Consider the following 12,527-nt stretch of genomic DNA (forward strand, 5'->3'; position numbering starts at 1 on the left):
TGAAGTTGTTTACATCAATGTGTTTGGAATGTGTTATTGCGTGTTGGTGTCTCTGACCGTCTGACTTCTCTGATGTTATGTTTGTGTTCAATGTTTACTTCTTTTAATTTCGTATTGCTGTCAGGCTCGTTACTTCTTTCCCGCCCGTTAAGCGGAGCGCGCAGATTGCCTCGCGATTAGTTCTTATTAGTTACATCAGCAGGGTAAAAAAGACACTATGGTACAATCCTAACAGCTCGCTAATGTTGTTGCAAGCTAGCTATCATTTGAACACACACACACACACACACACACACGCACACACACACACACACATCCTGGACTCATCATAAAGAGGTGTACTAGTATTTGAAAATAAAAGACTGATACATGTATCACGTACGTCAGCGGGTGATAGGATATTACACTAAACAAAGAGGATTAATTACAATTTCATTTATTGCAAGAGACTGCGCTGTGACATCATAATCAAATAAAATAACTTCATTAACATATTATCCAATCATAAGGTGTCTTTTACGATTGTCGTCTGTCCTCCCCCTTCTCTTCATCTCTCCTTGTCACCCCCCCCCCTCTCTCTCTCTCTCTCCCTCCCTCCCTCCCTCTTACTATTATTACGAGGAAAAGCGTTTGTTGATACGAAGAAAGCTTCTTTGCAAGGCCATTAGCAGATGGGGAACCCGATTCTTTGCGTGAGTTAGGCGGCTTCTTCAGCGGCCAGTCACTGCTTGGAGCAAAGCAATTGACTGTTCTGCAGGAATCTGTCACTTTAGCTTTTCAGTCATTTTCTTTCTCCACCACACCTCCTCCTCCTCCCTCTTTCTCCCCTCCGCTCCCCCTTGACACCTCCTTCTATTCACATGACATTTAGGACTCCCAGATGCGTAGTGATGATGAATCCATCAATGTTACAGTTTTTCATATCTTATTTAAAACTACATTTTTATTTCATTCCGTATTATCCAGAGGTACAAAGAAGGACATCTTTACATATGGCGTGATATAACTTGTCTGATTATCACCATCATCATCATAATTTCAATGTCTAAATTGGCAGTTGAGCTATCATGAAAAGATATAATTCTCGTAGTATGAAAATTTTGTCTTTGAACAAATTATGGAAATTAATCATTAGATAAGTTGTGGGTTGTCTCTCAATATTACGTTGTTAGGCGGTGTCTATGCTATAGTTATGATAGTAGTGTCATTGACATCTTTTGTAGCAGTGTGTGAGAGGGACGCGAAGACGAAATATCAAAAATTATTTATGATGTCAATTATTAAACGCAAACGTCTTTGTCCTCTGAGACATACGGAGCAAAACATATCTCTACGTAGTACGTGTACCCCTGGGTAGTTTCTATATGGTCATATCTCTAGGTAGTATCAATATCATGTTGTATGGCCATGCTTCGCTGCTTAACGTCAGTACTTCCACAACCTTCACAAAAAAGAAGAAAAAGTTCAACTATATTTTACCCTCCTTTTCAGGGGCATTTGTAAGAGCAAAAGAGTTCACTGTTACATTCAATGCACATAATGTAGTATCCTTCTCATGCCTTCGCTAAATAGCGAAATTTGGCAATTTACGAGTTCCCATTCTCCCTATCTCTCTTCTCAGAGGTATACAGTTTGAAGAAATAAAAATAGACCACTATATACGTTAAGGGCATATCATGCAAAATGATCTCGTGAAACACCTCCTCAATTCTTAAAATGGGCTCTGAAATCAAACAAACAAACAAAACTTGCTTTTTTTTCATACTTTCTTATTGCCGCCACCTCAGCTGCAGTGAAAAACAAAAATGTCTGCGCAGACGACGACCGCGAGCTCGCAGCACGCTTTGACATCCATTCGCCATATTGATCGCCATTCGATTGCACCGAGCCAGACCAGAAAATTAGCACGGCGCGGCCGTCCTCGGGGGCTAAAAGGGGACAAAGTAGAGAGATATTGTGATCTTTAGACATCGCCAAATTAGGGGCTGGACCGTCGTCGATCAGGTAACTCGATGACCCGGATCAAGATCGATCCTTGCCTCAGACGACACAACGAGGTCAAATTAGTCGAATAAATCGCTTTGCCTGAAAACGAATTCCACACTCATTTTCGACTCTTATACGTCCAAATTAAATCTGCCCATGGTATTTACCTTTTCACAGCTGTAGGGAGGTAACGCTACTCTGGCAAGGCTAATTGGTTATAACGTTTTTTTTTTTTTTTTTTGGTGGCATTTTGTTATTGGTTTGTAGTGGTATTATTTATATGCCCCTTCCCCTTGTACAAATTCATGTGCCATTCCTCTTCAATCCTAAATAATTTCTTTGCATTTTTAGATTCAATTATCAAATACCTAAGAAACTAGCGTGGCAACAAAACAAAATAAACAAAAAAAAAAGAAACGTCTGTTTACGCACTCAGGAAAGACAAGTGGTTGAGTTTAATTCATGTAGGATGGTACTCGCGATAGGCACAAATGCATGATCATTAGAAAATGTCAAACATAACATGATCACTCATAAAACAAAAGAAATTAATGACAGTCTCTCAATACTACATTATAACATTTTGTTAACTATAATATATATAAATATAAATATAATATTATAAAATATATAAATATAATATATGTACCATGATTAAAAGCAGCATCATCTAATATTCATGCCATTTTGAGAGACTTTGTTTTCAGACACTTCCCAGTCTCTGACGTTCAGTCTAGTTAGATTTCAGGTTTATTTTTTTTTTCTCCATCTCAACATAATCAATAGTACATACACGCACAGTGTAAACAAAAGGAAAGATAATTATGTCACCATAAGTAATAAAAATAGAAAGCAGGGTACATTATACTTTTGATGAGGATTGAATTTAAGAAGTGGCATAAAGTCTTCCTTTGTTAGTTCCATAATGAAAAACATACATTTTATCATAAGGATACGTATATCAACACGCGCACACACAGAGGTATAGTCTCTCTGTGTATGTATATGTATATATGTATATGTATATGTATATATTTTGTTTATGTATGTACGTGTGTGTGTGTCCCAACATGTTTAAAGTGGTATATACTCAGTCTCCATATCTGCTGGTAAAGTGGATAGACAACGCTTTGAGGAGAGGGAATTTAATGGAGGCTAGCTATTTGTCTTAGAAGGCGAGTTAAACTTTAGCATTGCGCACGATAATGACCTTGAACGAGGAAAGGAGGTGGTCCGTTAAACACCAACCAATCTAGCTGTCAGGATCCGAGAAGACCTTTTAAAACTCTGTGCTCATTTTTGCTCGTCTTCATGTTGACATCATCCGCATGCAGCCGGCATATAGGAAGGAGTATTTTTCTTTCCATCGGGCTTTGTATTGTTAAATGCGTTGGTAAAGATGTTTAATTTCATCTCTACTTCTTACAGGGTAAATGAAATGATTATCTCAGATGACAGTTTATAGAAGATCACTGATTTCTTATTCTTGCGTTAACGATTTATCTACTCTTATCTTCGTTTGTTGCATGAAAAAGGAAAGAAAGAGAAAACACCCAGCGACAGCGAGACGGTTATGATGGCTGATAATAAATGGAATGTCAAGGCTAAATTTCATTCGCTGGAAAAACAATAAAGGCCAATGCGAAGATAGCCGCTGCTGGGTGAAATGAGTGTGACAAGATTGAGATGGACGGAAGGCCCAAAATGACAACATCAAACGGCCGAGTTGCAAATGATCCGTGTGAGGGCGAACTCGAGCGCGCCACACGAGCTTGGCGTCTCGCTTCCTTTCCGTGGAGATGAGCCAGTCAGATACAAGTTATCGTCCTATTTAAACTCGGCCACCTGATATCGATTGCAATCAATCATTGTGACTTGGCTTGTTCTTTGAAAGGTTAAGGCTTGTGGCCATTATTTGCCCATTTTTTCTATTTTTTATTCGTCGCTCTTTCCCTCTCCCTTTCTACCTCTATTTCTCTCTCTAGTCTCTCTCTTCGAATGAAGGAGAGATCGCCATCAGTTAAGTTAACAGTATCACTTATATTGAAAACCGAGGAAAGTAGGACTAGGAGACACAGAATATCACCTTTACTATAACTGATATTGATTTCGTATGTGAACTGATTACGATTTGATAGAAGTGCATCTTCCTTCTTCTATATATGAAGTATAGTTTCATCATCATTAGTTAACCCACTTCATGTCATGTCATAAAACGCTCATCTTAACAACACTTTTTAAAGACATGGTAACATTTTCCGATCATTGTCAATGTAAGCGTTAATCAAAAAAGTGAAAAGAAATCTATTTTATGTGGAAAAGAGGTCATAATCCCAAATGTAATGTCTGTCAAACTAGATAAGGAAATAACACGTGTCTTCATCACATGTTAAATGAAAAGGATTTTTAGGAAGTATATATTTCTTGATTGATCCAATAATTTTCTCACAGTCATGTAAACATCAATATTGCAGGAAGAAATGAAAAATTTTATAGCTATATATTTTTGGAATATTTACAAATTGATGATATTGCCCAATCACAAAGATGTTGACCACTGAAGATGTAGATTGAGATTTGTGTTTGTATCAGAACTACGTACAAAGCTTGAGACAAACAAATGACGTTTTGGCAGACCCCTGTTTAGGGGCTCATGGTGCCCAGGACAACAAGTAATGGCGAGTTCCAAGGCGAAGGAAAATGAGATGTTACATAACACTGTGTGGGCTTTCGGTGTCTGTGATGATAGAGATGGAAGAATAAGGTTCACACGCAAGAGATAAGGGGGGAGGAATATTAACGAATGAATCAATAAAACGATCAATCAATCATTTAATTATCATATGAATGAATAAATGACAGAGTCAACACATGGAAACAAACATGCATGAATAAGATTATATCAAAAGGGAGTGAGCATGCTGTTATCTCAGCCCGTTCCCAGAAATATAACTTCAATCAAACAGTTAAAACACAAAATGATAAATCCGAAATTTTAGACATTTAATGATCGATGTCCTCATTGATGCAGTATCTTAATGGGAATAAAAGAAAGGAGATATAAATATTTGAAGGTGAATGGACTACAGTTCCCTGAAAATGATTTGGAACAAACTTGTTTCGAGTGGCCCTCGTACTTGATTACTCATTAGATAACATCAAAGTAATGAAATTTTGCACTAGAATAAATAACGTCGACTAATGTTCTGTGGAGTTTGTTGAAGCTGTTTTCTTTCCTTCCACTGTGATTTTTCCATTCACGAAATTGGTGCAGACTTCCATTGCTATACAATTTAAAATTGATCGTTTTACGAGAAATTAATCCGAGTTTGTTACCTCCAACACTGCTTAGAGATCGAGTTCACACACACACACACACACACACACATGCATATATATATATATATATATATATATATATATATATATATATACATATATATCTGCAATGGATGCTATTGCAGAACAGCAATGGATGCTATATAAAGTCATGTACTCTGCATATTATCATACATAGGATGCATATATCTCAGTGTCTCAGTTGCAGTTGGCAATTCATTCTATTCACATTAACACAAGAACCATTAGAATGGAAAAGGAAGAAAAGCTCAGATAGAGAGAGAGAGAGAGAGAGAGATGGGGGGGGGGGGGGGGCGGGGGTGGAGGAGGGAGAGGACGAGAGTATCAAGCCACTAGGCCTCTCCGCCCCCGGAAGTCCCATAGTTCGCGTGACACCCTGAGCGCTCATCAAACCTTAGCGACTGACATTCCCTTATCAGGGTAAGATGTGAAGCAACCGATAGGAGGCATATCAAGTTTCACGAGCAAAATCGTACGAGCGAACTTGGAACGAACGTGTCGCGTTGCATGCCATCGAAAGGTTATCGTATCCCTGACTGGGCTTCTTTATCAGAAGGTCGTATCGTAAAATTTGAAGACTTAATTCATGACTAAAACGTGATTCTCATACATGGCACAAACTTTTAAATGGAAGATGAATTTTACATGTAGACGTCTAGACGTACCTGCAATAGATCATTACATTATACAGTGTTGTAAACTAACTTAAACGAGAGATAGGACTAGCTGTGCATTCAAAAAACTGACTGTTAGCAAGAATCGATATAGAGATTGAAGGATATAGGAAGAGATAGATGATGAGAAGATGGAGGAGGAGAAGAAAGAGGAGGAGGAGGACGGGAGTGGAGAAAAAGAGTAAAAGCAGCTCGGTAGACGACATTGACGTGCAAAATGCAGCAGGAAAATTGAACGCTGCCGACGTAACGCGATGAGAATATCTTCGAGAGATCTCGGTGAAAACAGTAGCATAATTTGCAATACATTAAATCCATCCATCCCTTCCCCTACCTGGCAGATTACTGGCATTCTGTGATATGTTTCCCTCGTGTAACACCCCCTGGCGCTTAAACAAGATACGACAATGCGAAGGAGGTAAGAACTGTCGAGCATATGTCATTGACGTTGACAAACAACAGAAATAGAGGAAGAAAAAGAAAAGAGGAGGAGGTAAAGAGCATGCGCGGAAGAGAAGAGTAATACGATCACACAACTTCAAACAAGGTGATAGAGTAGACGCCTTTTTTCCGTGATATGTTTGCTGTTTTCTCATATATTCTCTTTCTTTCCCACGCTTTCAAATCCCGGACGATTTTCCTAATGTCTCATTACAGGATATTGTCTAGCATTGTTATTTGCACGTAACTGCATTGGCTGCAAGTGGACACCAAATGAATTGGATAGTTCAATGTAAGATTAATAAATAAAAGCATAAGAGTGCCTTAACAGTTTCTGAATATACAAATACACAAAATTAATGAATGAGCACATTGTATTATAAATGAAAGAATATACAGAACACAATCATATGAGCGTAAAAAGATCGTCCGGTATCAAAGGAAGGTGGTTGTTTCCAACCCTCCCATCAAGAGCTTATCATTAGGTAGAATTAATTTCAATCCCAAGATGTAACTCTTTCCTCGTACTCCTGAGCTCTAATTCATCTCACGAATTAATCTGTCTATAAATCTGAGGGACACTGTCTGACAACGTTTAAAGGAAATGCAATGAGAATTCGCGGAACTCTTTTACGTTCCACTGCTAAATTAACTTGTAAATTCATTTGAGACTTGACACCTGGCCGCGTGTTACCAAATGCCATAGTCTGCTGTTGAACTTTGGGTAGCTCACAAAAAAAGGGCTCCTACCTTTAAAATGACTTGAAGCATAGCGCAGGGAATGTGGGAGAACCTTGGGTTTTTGGTTTCGTCAGTGCAGGAATCCCAGAAATAGCGTGATACGCTAGACGACCGCTAGGAGGTACGGGAGACAAGCCTCTAAGTATATTTTTGAGCATCATTTGAGAAGCAAATGCTTTTAGCCCGTAGGATGCATTTCCAAGGTCCCTGTGGGACTGATGAATTCCCCTTCATGCTCAATAAGCGCTGGATTTTGAAACCGATTCGTATTTTTGGCTCACAAACATAGATGAATATACGCTAAGAGGCAGGGCTCGATGTTTGCCATTTACGCGTGCGCTTTCAAATTGCCACGAAAGTTGCAGCTTCCTACGCGCTGGCATTTTTTACATTTACTTTGAGGTATCTATTCCTGTAGCAGCGCGATGAGGAAAGAAATGGAGGTGTAAATACCTCCATGCGGGCGTTCTTTGATTATCAGTTTTTATTAGGGAGGCTTTGTTAACAAGACATATCCAGAAGTTATCGACGGTTGTAAAATACAGTATAGGGAGCCCGTCCACGCTTCTCAGTTATCAAGACGACTGCACACGTGCCAAACTCGTTATCTCGCTAATCTTTCCATTTTCCCGTGGTTTTAAAGATCCCTTTTCATTCTATCTACCACCGTAATGAAATTATCAATAAAACATTGCCAATAAACATCCCGTTTCATCTTGCTCCTTCTTGCTAGCGGGCTATCCCAGTAATCTGCGCTAATCAGACCAATCGATCTGGCATCTGCATCTAAAGCGATATTTTCGAGGCTCCCGGTGAACTGAAAACGACTCCTCAAGAAAGAGCTATAAGCGAGGATTCCAAAGAGAGCTAACCTTACTACATGGATATTACAATTCATTCGAGGGGCTTATGCACTGCAATGATTATTGCATAACTGCATGCGACGTACTTAATTGACAGAGAAAACATTACCGTGGTGTGGCTACAAGGACTTTGATTAATCATAGATTTTCTTTGCCGACCATACATTCAATCTCATGATGTTAGAAGCAAGTAATTTTGAGAAGGGACTCGTAAGCATTCTGTAGAAATCGGTGCACACACACACACAGACATCGTAATATGGAGGAAGCTCCATAGGATAATATTCTGATGTGTTATTTAAGTCGTTCGTTCAACCTGCTCTAGTTCTCTTATTTCCAACTGACCGGAACATTTGCAGTTAATTGCATGAAACATGGAAACTTTTTTTATCATACTTTAGTTTTGCTTGTATTTTGTTTTTGTTTTTTGATATATCCTGGGCCTGTTTTGAACATAAACCACATTTTATCTATGTATCCTGGTAACAGATGAAATGAAAGACAGCAACGTTGCCCCCCCCCCCCCTTTACAAAAGGGGGAACTACGCAAAAGTTAGATATTGTTTAGAATATTAATACTTTTAGAATACTTCTCAGTTTCTTAGGGTGCAATTCCACGCTATGTTCAAGTTGGTTTTACGATACAAAACAAAAGAAAAGAAAAGAAATTCGCTGAATCATAACATGTACAGGCATATCACTCACAATCCCATACACAAGGGAGCTACAAGATAACAATGTCATCATGCACTTTAAAAGTCTCCCATTGGTTTGTGTATAGAATCTAGCTAATGTCCGCTTTTTGGCATGAAATAAAAAAAAAAATAAGTTTCTTTTTTTCGAATCATTCATGCAGTCCTTATAAGGAGGGGTCTTTAAGTCGCCGGTCCATTGGTTTCTTGCTTCTGAGCATTCATTGCTCGAACAACCATGATAATCTAGCAACTATAATGACTTATCAGGGGGGAAGGATTGTAACAATTTTGAATCAATAATCAGCTCTGATGATTTTGTGAGCAGACCGATGGGAGAACACTGTGAGGCGACCACATCATTGCTTCTTCTCATTCGCGTGTTTGATTGGGACCAGCTTTGCTGTTCGGCGAAAGCATATGATAATTCCATAATTTCACATCTTCAATTTTGAGAAACCTCCTGTTTTTAGGACTTTATTGTAGCCTTTAAAGTCAACTTCAAAACTATATGTGCACCATTTTGGCATCCATAATCAATCTTGTAAAAAATAGGAATGATAAAAAAACAACGTGTGTATATGACGGAGAGGAAAATATGATAAATGGAGTCTACGTTAGATTTGAATGTATTGGTTTCAGTCAAATCTATTATAGATTACAGCTAATGTATCAAAATTTACTAACGTTTCTTTCCCGAGAACTTAATAAAATGGCAGGCATCTATTGTTCTGTTCATATTTAGTACGTTTAGATACCCGGATTCCGGTTTAATCTTTGGGAAAATGTCATGACCCTATATCTGAGGGTAAAGTTAAAAATGAGCTTGAAAATGATCTGAGGCTGACGCGGCCTGAGCTGAGCGTTGAGATCCGACACACTCTAAAGCCAAACCCCAGCATACGCATTAGTCTGCTCGAAAAAGTCGACGGCAATTTTGTTTTATAGTTCAATTCACAAACAGTGCTTACAGTCTAGCACGTGATTGTCGAAGTAATCCTACCATGAAGCTCGCCATTTAACACAGCCATTTGTTGCCTGTTAATGGGGGATTGTGCGATGATTCATCTCGTCGTCTGGTCTCCTATCTTTGCGGACGCTTGTACTAGGGGCTTGTACCGACTGGAAATGGGTAAGGGTGTTCGTTCTGTTTATCACCGGCATTTATCGTTTAATCAAGCCACAGACGTTAGCACTATATACCTGCCTGTACTTAACCGGGGCCAGGCAGCGTGCCTGCTGCGAAACGTGCGCTGTTGACGCGACGTAGCCCCGTGAGGTTCCGGGCCGAGAACACCAATTACTGATTGAATGTGTAATGACGGCTTATCAGAGGCTGGGGCTCATCTCCTGCTTCTATACCTGGCAAAGTTTGCATCGACAAGAACATGTCAGCTCCTCTTAAAATGAAAGTATTTGATATCTTTCTATCGTGTGTGCATAGTGATGTATAAATGAAAAGCATGGCGGGTTCTTTTTGTCGTCTTCCCCCCGTCGCCACTGCAAAAATTGAGCGAAACAAAAACCGATCACCCTCAGTTTGATCGATTGATTTGGTAAGGAGTGGGAAAATGGCGAATGGCACACCCAAAGGTCACTTTATTACCTTTACTCAGACAATGATGATGAGGAAAACAAGCCCTGGGCGGTGTATAGGGGGACTACAGAGGCCGGTATTTTGCAAAGACCGGTTTGAAATAATCCACACCCCAGTTCACACCTAATAATACTTGGTTTGAGACTATACTGATATCAACGATCTATGTAGTTTAGTATATTTATATGTCACAAAGCATATATATATATATATATATATATATATATATATATATATGTATATATATATATATATATATATATATATATATATATATATATATATATATGTATATATATATGTATATATATATCCCTAGTTGGCACCTTAGGGAGACATATTGGGGGGAAGTGTCTTCATTAGGGAGACAACTGGTCATTAAGGAGACAATTTTCGTGTCTCCATTGCGTAAACTGCCATTGAACATGTATATAACAAATTTGCATATAAAACAAATGGAAATGTCTTCCAAATGACCCATCTAGGAGTATATATATATATATATATATATATATATATATAAATGACCCATCTAGGAGTATATATATATATATATATATATATATATATATACACATATTCATACAAACATACATATTTTACATATAGATATAGATATATGTGTTTATATATGCACATTATAATAACGTATGTTAATACTGAATAATAACATAAACGAATACATGTATACAAGAGAGAGAAAGAGAGGGGGAGAGAGCTTTGTTTGTTTGTTTGTTTGTTTGTTTGTTTGTTCGTTTGTTTGTTTGTTTGAGCTTCCTCCGAAGTCAACCTCTGCTTATCATTATACAGAAGTGTAGTACTTTTTTTTGTGTGTCTTCGGCTCTTAGTGATAAATGGAGTTTAACCAAAATGTGAACTACATTAAATCAACCCAGAATTCAATCCAGAATTGAGAGTAAGAATATGTACTCCATAAAAATGCAAAATTTGTGTTCATCAAAGGACGGAATAATGACAACAAAAATTTAATGAAAATACATATTGCATTTCATGGACATACAATGTCTCTCACAGCAATTCAATGGGAACAATGTATGTCCGCTTTTCGTGCGTAAATCAAATTACATTAATTGCTATCATTGATTTATTGTTTCTATACCTCGCGGCAGTATCAAACGTTCTATGCCGTCCTATTATTTAACCTGTTTGAAGTGTCTGAAGGATGAAATAATTGTGTCGAAAAATGATCGACTGTTTGACCTTGAATACATTACAATATTTTGATATACTTTGTGTCGGAATCTGATGTGAATGTATTAGTACAAAATTTCATTTCACATTTGTTTCCTCGCTAACCTATTTTCCAGTGACACCCTTCGCTATTTGCATCTTTTCATTAAGTAAAATAGAAGCATGCGGGAGGTGCATTGTGGGTTAGGGGAAGCAAATTCCGCAAGGAGGAAATCTGGGTAGAGGGATAAAGGCGGCAAGATTAGAATGGGATTTGGCACAAACAAATGTGTTTTCGTCATTATGCTCATACAGCTATATGTCTCGGATTTTTAAATGAAAGCAAAGGAATGGGCTCGACAACCCTTCTCACCCCACCTCCCCCCCCCCCCCCCCTTGAAAGAAAATAGAATGACTCAGGAGGAGTAGGAAGAGAACAAAAAACAATACAGGCAAAGTCTCATCGCCTCGGGTGCAAAGAATGAAGGGACGGAGAACAAAATCATCTAATGGGCTCGCTTCGGCTCGCTTCGGCTCGCTTCACCGTCCACTCAGTCTTCATATCCCACTTTATCCTGGCGGAAATGAGGGGATATGAGAAGTGAACATGAGATTGCGAGAAAAAAAAAATAATAAGACAAACTAAACAACACAAAGCAAGACCGAAACCAAACCAACGTAAGTCCAGATTCCATCAACCCAGCTTTGATCAGATTCACAGTCAATTCCGTAAACACATAATGGACACTAACGCGCACGCACATACACACACACACACAAACACACACACACATTACTTTACCTATACGCCACAAGCCTGTAAATGTTATATTTGGCGAATTAGCAAAATGTGAAAAAAGGGAAAACTGTGACACCCCCTCTCCCGCTTTGCTGTGTATCTGGGACGAACTTAATTTAATCACGCATTAGCCTCATCTGTCGAAAATACGACTGTGTAATTATTTCGGCATTTTAGTGGCAA

This window comes from Diadema setosum, chromosome 4 (genome assembly GCF_964275005.1).
Source record: "Diadema setosum chromosome 4, eeDiaSeto1, whole genome shotgun sequence".
NCBI classification, from domain to species: Eukaryota; Metazoa; Echinodermata; class Echinoidea; order Diadematoida; family Diadematidae; genus Diadema; species Diadema setosum.